Genomic DNA, 8797 nt, shown 5'->3' with positions numbered 1-8797 from the left:
CCTATAATTTTCTTTACCAGGCTGTCTGGATAGTAAAATATTAACCATGCTGCAAAGACATATTCCTATACCTCCTTTATTTGTCTAGTATAGTACAAGAGCATCTCTACACAATTTTGGCCTACTGAAACACAGCCTCATTTTATTTTCCCTAAAAATATGCATTTTTTTCTATGGGTCTCATTTTGAAATATGTTTTTAGAATTATGTACATCATTTACGTACCCAAAAATTAAACACTGTAAATTTAGTTTACAAATGTGGCTGTAAGTGTTTCCATTAACCACTTCAGGACTCAGCCTTACCCTTAAGGACCAGCGCTGATTTAGAAGATCTGTGCTGGGTGGGCTCTACAGCCCCCAGCACAGATCAAACAACAGGCAGAGTGACCAGATTGCCCCCCTTTTTTCCCCACTAGGGGGATGATGTGCTGGGGGGGTCTGATCGTTCCTGCATGCTGTGGGTGGCGGGGGGAGGGCACCTCAAAGCCCCCTCCACCGCAAGATTCCCCCTCTCCCTCTTCTCCCTCCCTGCCCCGGAGATCGGAGGCTGCACAGGAACGGATCTGTCCTGTGCAGCCTCTAACAGGCTCCTGCCTGTCATGACAGCGATCCCCGGCCGCTGATAGGCCGGGGATTGCTGATCTAGTACAACGCTGCTACTGTTAGCAGCATTGTAAAAATTTAAACAAAGCGGATTATTTCCGCTTGTGTTTACATTTAGCCTGCGAGCCGCGATCGGCGGCCCGCAGGCTATTCACGGAGCCCCCTGCCGTGAATTGACAGGAAGCAGCCGCTCGCCCGAGCGGCTGTTTCCTGATTAATTAGCCTGCAGCCGGCGACGCAGATGTGCGTCGCTGGTCCTGCAGCTACCACTTTGCCGACGCGTGTTATGAGTGCGCAGTCGGCAAGTGGTTAATGAGGCATATTTAACTAACCATATGTAGTGTTTCACACACTAAGGGTTGCTGGTATATTAACACAAAGTGGAAAATGTAGAACAAAGTGAATTTGAAGTCTCCATCTGCAGACACCACTAATTATACTAATGATCTACTGCACCAAGAGACTGCCGTACACTTAAACAGCTATTAACACTTTTACTTAACGTGTTAGCAGGCAGACAGGGAGCCATTCACAGTTTATATCACAGGATGAAAGTTTAGTGCTAATTGGACTCCTCTGGGTCTCATTATGATTATTTATCCTTTTTATTTGAGAATTATGTCATAAATAATTGAAGTGACATTTAACATGAGCAATAGGCACTGAAGTGTCAGAAAACAAGCATTGCCAGGGGATATTTGACATCTAGTTAGCCCTTAAATTACAATCATATGAACAGCATGTGCATGTTTTTTACATAAATGACACTATCAATATTTTATTGTCAAGTGAAATACAAACATAAAGGTGATGTAGATTAAATCATTAAAATACAACAATTGACTTTGAAATCCTTGGTTGAAAAAATAAGTACAGCCATAGTTGAAATAACTGACATATCCCCCTTTGTCTAAATGCCATCATATCAGGTAGGCATTTCTTATAATTTTCTGTTTGTCATTGGTATTAACTAGGACAGTGCTTGCCAAACTCTTCAAATATGTAACCTCTTTTAGTAGTACCAAACCTACCATGACCAGCCACCTTCTTAAAGCGGATCTGAGATGAAAAACTAACTATAACAAGTAACTTGGCTATATATCTTATCTAAAGTTTAGATAGTTTACACAGCAAATCTGGCTGCATACAGCTTCAACAGTTTAAAATGATTTATTCCTGTGATACAATGACAGCGGCCATGTTCTGTTTGTCATCATTACACATGTAATGCAACTGCATCTCCACCCCTCAGCCTGTGAAAAAATGCACTCCTCCCCTCCCCTCTGCCTCTGAAATCAATGACTAGTATCCTCCTCCTCCTCCTGCTCAGACTGAGCTCCCATAAGCCCTTGCTACATGGGTCTGAGTGCCTTTGCGTTTTGGAGAAGCTGTGGGCAAGGCTTGTAGGGAATTAGAGTATTAAAACAAAATCAAAAAACTATTTGGCTTGAGGAATGCCCTATAACCTATATGTAAGGAATGTATAAAAGTTCATCTCGGATCCACTTTAAGCCTGTAAGGGTGTATTTGCTTTGTTGATACAAGCAAATCAATACATGGGCTTGTGTGCCTCAAGGCACGTCACATGTCTGCTTCAACCTATTTCAGGTCTTTTATTTGATTACCAGGAGAGGTGAGAAACCACATTCACAGAGGAAAGTTGATGAGAAAGGAAAGAGAACTTTCGAGGCAAATTTTCTGGTCTTGGTGAGCAGAAAGTATATTGTTTCAGCCACTCAGCAATTAGAGTTGCTGAACTGTTGTTGTTCCTGGAACTCATCTTTGACTGTGGTACTGTTGATGAGTTCCAAGAATTCCTCAGAAGTGCATTCTAATTTGCATTAGTAGTACAGAGGCGCTAACAGGGTAAAAACAATATTTCTTTAAAATGGATAAAATGAAGTAGGTAGTGATGGACTTACCCCTCCAAAACAGACACAAAAAAATTGCCGTTTTAAGCATTCGTTCTAATTTGCATTATTATGATGAAAATAGTGTCTGAACTGTTCTCGGAGGCTTGATAAATGTTCCTTGATCTCTTGTTGCAGGCAGCAACTCTGCTAGGGTTTTTCTGCTGAATACCTCATTCAGATGTTAAAAGCAAGCCTTCCCCTCTCATCTTTCCTCTCCCAAAAAGCCAGTCAAGTCTTCCAAGTGCCAAATAGGCAAGATAATACTTAAAGGATACCTAAGTCAAAAATAAAGTGTCCCCTTTTACTAACCGGGGTTTCTTCTAGCCTATGTAGTCTTGTAGGTTCCTTGCTGTTATCCCAGTCCTCTTCCTTGATCAACCTAGTGCCCACCAGGTTACACACAGGGAGGACTCTAACGGTGGTTGGTAGGACAGATAATACCACAGTGTGGAAGAACAATGTCCAGATCACTGGCGTAACAATAGGGGATGCGACCCCTGCCATCACGGGGGGCCCTGGGCCCCCCTAGGGCCCGCTCGGGGACTTTTTGGGGGCAGGAGGGGCCGCAGCATAAGAGGAGAGCTGTGGCCGCAGATCGGTGGGGAGGTGGTATATTCCCCCCCCCTCCCTCACTTCGGGCTCTCCTCTCAGCGCTCCCCTGCAAGCAATCATTGGTGGTGCTCGTGGCAGCTGCGGCGGCAGCGGCAGGCAAGCTGAGCACATACCTCCTTCTGGCCGGTCTCAGATCACTAAGTGCTTTATGGAACTTCCTGTGTAAACAGGAAGTTCAATAAAACACTTAGTGATCGGAGACCTCCGGCCAGATGGAGGTATGTGCTCAGCTTGCCTGCCGCAGCGGCTACCACGAGCACCACCAATAATTGCTTGCAGGAGGGGAGCGCTGAGAGGAGTGCCCAAGGTGAGGGAGGGGGGGGGAATTCCCCCCTCCCCACTGATCTGCGGCCACAGCTCTCCTCTTATCCTGCGACCCCTCCTGCCCCAAAAAAGTCCCACAGCAGGCCCTAGGGGGGGGGGGGATTTTTTTTTGCAGTGGGGCCCGGGGCTTTCTAGGTACGCCCCTGGTCCAGATATAATCAAAGCCCGGAGGAAGGCGGCAATGATCGTGGTGAGGAAGAAACTGAGGTCAAAAGCAGGGGGGCAAGGATCATAGACAGGAGTAAGCTGAGGTCAGAGGCAGGCGGCAAGGTTTCTGGATTGAGGTTTAGGCCGAGGTTAATAATAGGGATGGTTCGGAAATGCCAATTTCCGATTCCGCGGTAAATCCGCATTCCGCCATTGCCAATTACCGATTCCGCTTTCCGCTACCAATTTCCGCATTCCAATGCGGAATTTCCACCGGAAATCGTGGAAATTCCGCCCGACTTTAACATCGATTTTCTTGAAAACTATAAGGTCTTTTTGAAAACTTTTTTTGCATCTTGTTCAAAAGATTCTGTTTAATAAACCCTGAAAATTTGGTGTTTCTAGGACTTATGGGGGCTTTGCTATTAACCGCTAAAGTCGGCGGATTTTTACTGTAATGTAAAATGCAGAAAATAGCATCCATCTGAAAATGGCGCCTGTGAATAATGGCGCACAGTGTTGCCGCTAATCCATTTGCCGCTTATCGCTATTTAACGTTAAGACACAGAACCCTCTCTGTACCTATCCCTAACCCCTAAACCCCCCCTGGTGGTGCCTAACCCTAACAACCCCCCTGGTGGTGCCTAACCCTAACCACCCCCCTGGTGGTGTATATTGTACTGTAACTATACCTAACCCTACTCTCACACAGAACCCTCCCTGTACCTAACCCTAACCATCCCCTTGGTGGTGCCTAACCGTAAGACCCCCCTGGTGGTGCCTAACCCTAAGACCCCCCCCCCCAGGTGTGCCTGTGCCTAACCCTAACCTTGACAGTGTTACATAAAATCCATTCACCGTTTTGCAGTTAAATAACGTCTGCAATTTGGCTTACGTAGGGCGCTATTGATAAATAACGTTAGTGTGTGCTACTATTGATAAATAACGTTAGTGTGTGCCACTATTGATAAATAACGTTAGTGTGTGCCGTTTTTCTTCTTTTTTCCCTGTGCGCCATTATTATGCAGTACTAACGATAAATAGCGATAAGCTTATCTTTTTAATGCGGCACCATTTTTATGCATAGGCGCTGTGCGCCATTATTCACTGATCCCCAGAAGCTAGGCAAATGCAGATTTTCTGCATTTTACATTACACTAAAAATCTGCCGAATTTAGCCGTTAATAGCAAAGCCCCCGTAAGTCCTAGAAACACCAAATTTTCAGGGTTTATTAAACAGAATCTTGTGAACAAGATTCAAAAAAAAGTTTTCAAAAAGACCTTATAGTTTTTGAGAAAATCGATGTTAAATTCGGGTGAAATTTCCGCGATTTCCGGCGGAAATTCGCCTACCGCACTTGCATTACCGATTTCCGCATTCCAATGCAGAAATGCAATTTCCAAGCGGAATTTCGGAAATTGCATTTCCACGGAATCCGAATGAGCATCCCTAGTCAATAAAGGCAGGATTCAGGCATAAATGGAAAGACTGGGATCAGGGCAGTCGACAGACAGGATATCCAGGAAATAAGCCAAGGTTCACTTCAGGAGAGCAGATTGAGACTGAGAGGAGTCAGGCAAACTGGGTCACAACCAAGAGACAATCAGGAACAGGATACAGGATACATGATATGTTAAAAAGATAGTGGGGAACAATATTTTTAAAAACATTTGAAAAAAGTGTTATTTTTTTATGTTCAGATAGAGGGAAATTAAAAAAAATGACGTGGGGTCCCCCCTATCCAGCATATTTAACTCCTCATGACCCATGCAGGCAGGGATAGCCAGAATTCGAGATTGCGGAGCCAGAGGCGTAGCTAGGGTTTTCAGCGCCCGGGGACAAAGACTATTAATGCGCCCCCTAAGGTGAAGGGTCGTGACCAAATGTGGGCGTGGTTATGGGTACTCCACATTTGGTCACGCCCCTTCAAATGTACATGGAGGTTAGCAGGCTCACGCTCACCCACCCTCCCTCAGTATGTACCTTCCAGCATGTTCCAAGACAAATTCAGCAATCATGAGCCCCCCACCCCCATCAAGACAAATTCCGCAATCATGAGCAAACATGAGGCCCCCAACAAGACAAATTTAGCAATCCTGAGGCCCCCAACAAGACAAATTCAGCAATCATGAGGCCCCCAACAAGACAAATTCAGCGATCTTGAGGCCCCCAACAAATCATGAGGCCCCCCAACAAGACAAATTCAGTAACCATGAGGCCCCCAAAAAGACAAATTCAGCAGTCATGAGTCACATAAATAGACAGCATTTCACATAAATAGGCAGAATGTCCCCTTAATATGGTAGACACCTCTCACCTGGCAGCAGTTCCCCAAAATACACTCAATCTGACAGCAATGCTTGCCCAAAAATAGGTAGCCCCAGGTCTATAGGTGTCCCCAGAATAGGTGGCCAGCAGTATAGATGTCCCCAGAACAGGTAGCCAGGGGTAGAGATGTCCACAGAACAGGTAGCCAGGGGTATATGTGCCCAGTATATGTAGGCAGGGGTATGTGTCCCCAGTATATGTAGCCAGAGGTATATGTGCCCAGTATATGTAGCCAGGGGTATAAATGCCCAGTATATGTAGCCAGGGGTATATGTACCCAGTATATGTAGTTAGGGGTATATGTGCCCAGTATATGTAGGCAGGGGTATATGTGCCCAGAGTAGGTAGCCAGGGTGATATGTGCCCAGAGTAGGTAGCCAGGGGTATATGCCCAGTATATGTAGGCAGGGGTATATGTGCCCAGAGTAGGTAGCCAGGGGTATATGTGCCCAGAGTAGGTAGCCAGGGGTATATGTGCCCAGAGTAGGTAGCCAGGGGTATATGCCCAGTATATGTAGGCAGGGGTATATGTGCCAAGAGTAGGTAGCCAGGGGTATATGTGCCCAGAGTAGGTAGCCAGGGGTATATGTGCCCAGAGTAGGTAGCCAGGGGTATATGTGCCCAGAGTAGGTAGCCAGGGGTATATGTGCCCAGAGTAGGTAGCCAGGGGTATATGTGCCCAGAGTAGGTAGCCAGGGGGAATATGCCCAGTATATGTAGGCAGGGGTATATGTGCCAAGAGTAGGTAGCCAGGGGTATATGTGCCCAGAGTAGGTAGCCAGGGGTATATGTGCCCAGAGTAGGTAGCCAGGGGTATATGCCCAGTATATGTAGGCAGGGGTATATGTGCCCAGAGTAGGTAGCCAGGGGTATATGTGCCCAGAGTAGGTAGCCAGGGGTATATGTGCCCAGAGTAGGTAGCCAGGGGTATATGTGCCCAGAGTAGGTAGCCAGGGGTATGTGCCCAGTATATGTAGGCAGGGGTAAATGTGCCCAGAGTAGGTAGCCAGGGGTATATGTGCCCAGAGTAGGTAGCCAGGGGTATATGCCCAGTATATGTAGGCAGGGGTATATATGCCCAGAGTAGGTAGCCAGGGGTATATGTGCCCAGAGTAGGTAGCCAGGGGTATATGTGCCCAGAGTAGGTAGCCAGGGGTATATGTGCCCAGAGTAGGTAGCCAGGGGTATATGTGCCCAGAGTAGGTAGCCAGGGATATATGTCCAGTATATGTAGCCAGGGGTATATGTGCCCAGAGTAGGTAGCCAGGTCAGGTGTCCCCCTCCCCAGCAGGAGGGGAGCAGCGCAGAGAAGTAGCCAGAGGTATATGTGCCCAGTATATGTAGCCAGGGGTATAAATGCCCAGTATATGTAGCCAGGGGTATATGTACCCAGTATATGTAGTTAGGGGTATATGTGCCCAGTATATGTAGGCAGGGGTATATGTGCCCAGAGTAGGTAGCCAGGGTGATATGTGCCCAGAGTAGGTAGCCAGGGGTATATGCCCAGTATATGTAGGCAGGGGTATATGTGCCCAGAGTAGGTAGCCAGGGGTATATGTGCCCAGAGTAGGTAGCCAGGGGTATATGTGCCCAGAGTAGGTAGCCAGGGGTATATGCCCAGTATATGTAGGCAGGGGTATATGTGCCAAGAGTAGGTAGCCAGGGGTATATGTGCCCAGAGTAGGTAGCCAGGGGTATATGTGCCCAGAGTAGGTAGCCAGGGGTATATGTGCCCAGAGTAGGTAGCCAGGGGTATATGTGCCCAGAGTAGGTAGCCAGGGGTATATGTGCCCAGAGTAGGTAGCCAGGGGTATATGCCCAGTATATGTAGGCAGGGGTATATGTGCCAAGAGTAGGTAGCCAGGGGTATATGTGCCCAGAGTAGGTAGCCAGGGGTATATGTGCCCAGAGTAGGTAGCCAGGGGTATATGCCCAGTATATGTAGGCAGGGGTATATGTGCCCAGAGTAGGTAGCCAGGGGTATATGTGCCCAGAGTAGGTAGCCAGGGGTATATGTGCCCAGAGTAGGTAGCCAGGGGTATATGTGCCCAGAGTAGGTAGCCAGGGGTATGTGCCCAGTATATGTAGGCAGGGGTAAATGTGCCCAGAGTAGGTAGCCAGGGGTATATGTGCCCAGAGTAGGTAGCCAGGGGTATATGCCCAGTATATGTAGGCAGGGGTATATATGCCCAGAGTAGGTAGCCAGGGGTATATGTGCCCAGAGTAGGTAGCCAGGGGTATATGTGCCCAGAGTAGGTAGCCAGGGGTATATGTGCCCAGAGTAGGTAGCCAGGGGTATATGTGCCCAGAGTAGGTAGCCAGGGATATATGTCCAGTATATGTAGCCAATGGTATATGTGCCCAGAGTAGGTAGCCAGGTCAGGTGTCCCCCTCCCCAGCAGGAGGGGAGCAGCGCAGAGAAGAGCTGCTCTCCCTTCCTTGCTGTCCCCTCCAATGTCCGGGTGGCTCAGGCTGGCAGCGGCGGGCGGAACTTACCTCCGTCTCGTCGCAGCGCCGGATGGATCTGCCACTACTCTGGTCTGGTCCAGACCAGAGCAGCGGCTGCGCACTCGAACTTCCGGCCGGTGCTGGAGTGAGACGGAGGTGAGTTCCGCCCGCCGCTGCCAGGCCAGCCACCCGGACATTGGAGGGGACAGCGAGGGAGAGAGAGAGCACCTAAGGTGAGGGAAGGAGGGGGGATATGGCCCCCCTTCCCCACCGTCCGCACAGCTCTCCCTCTTCTCTGCGCTGCTCCCCTCCCCTCCGCCGCAAAAAAAAAAAAAAAACCCGCAGCTCAGCCAGGCTGAGGGCGCCCTCGGGGACCAGGCGCCCCGGGGCACTTGTCCTACCCCGACCCCCCCTAGCTC

This window comes from Hyperolius riggenbachi, chromosome 4 (genome assembly GCF_040937935.1).
Source record: "Hyperolius riggenbachi isolate aHypRig1 chromosome 4, aHypRig1.pri, whole genome shotgun sequence".
In the NCBI taxonomy this organism is placed as follows: Eukaryota; Metazoa; Chordata; class Amphibia; order Anura; family Hyperoliidae; genus Hyperolius; species Hyperolius riggenbachi.
The sequence above is the reverse complement of the archived record's forward strand: the minus strand, read 5'-3'. Positions refer to the sequence as shown.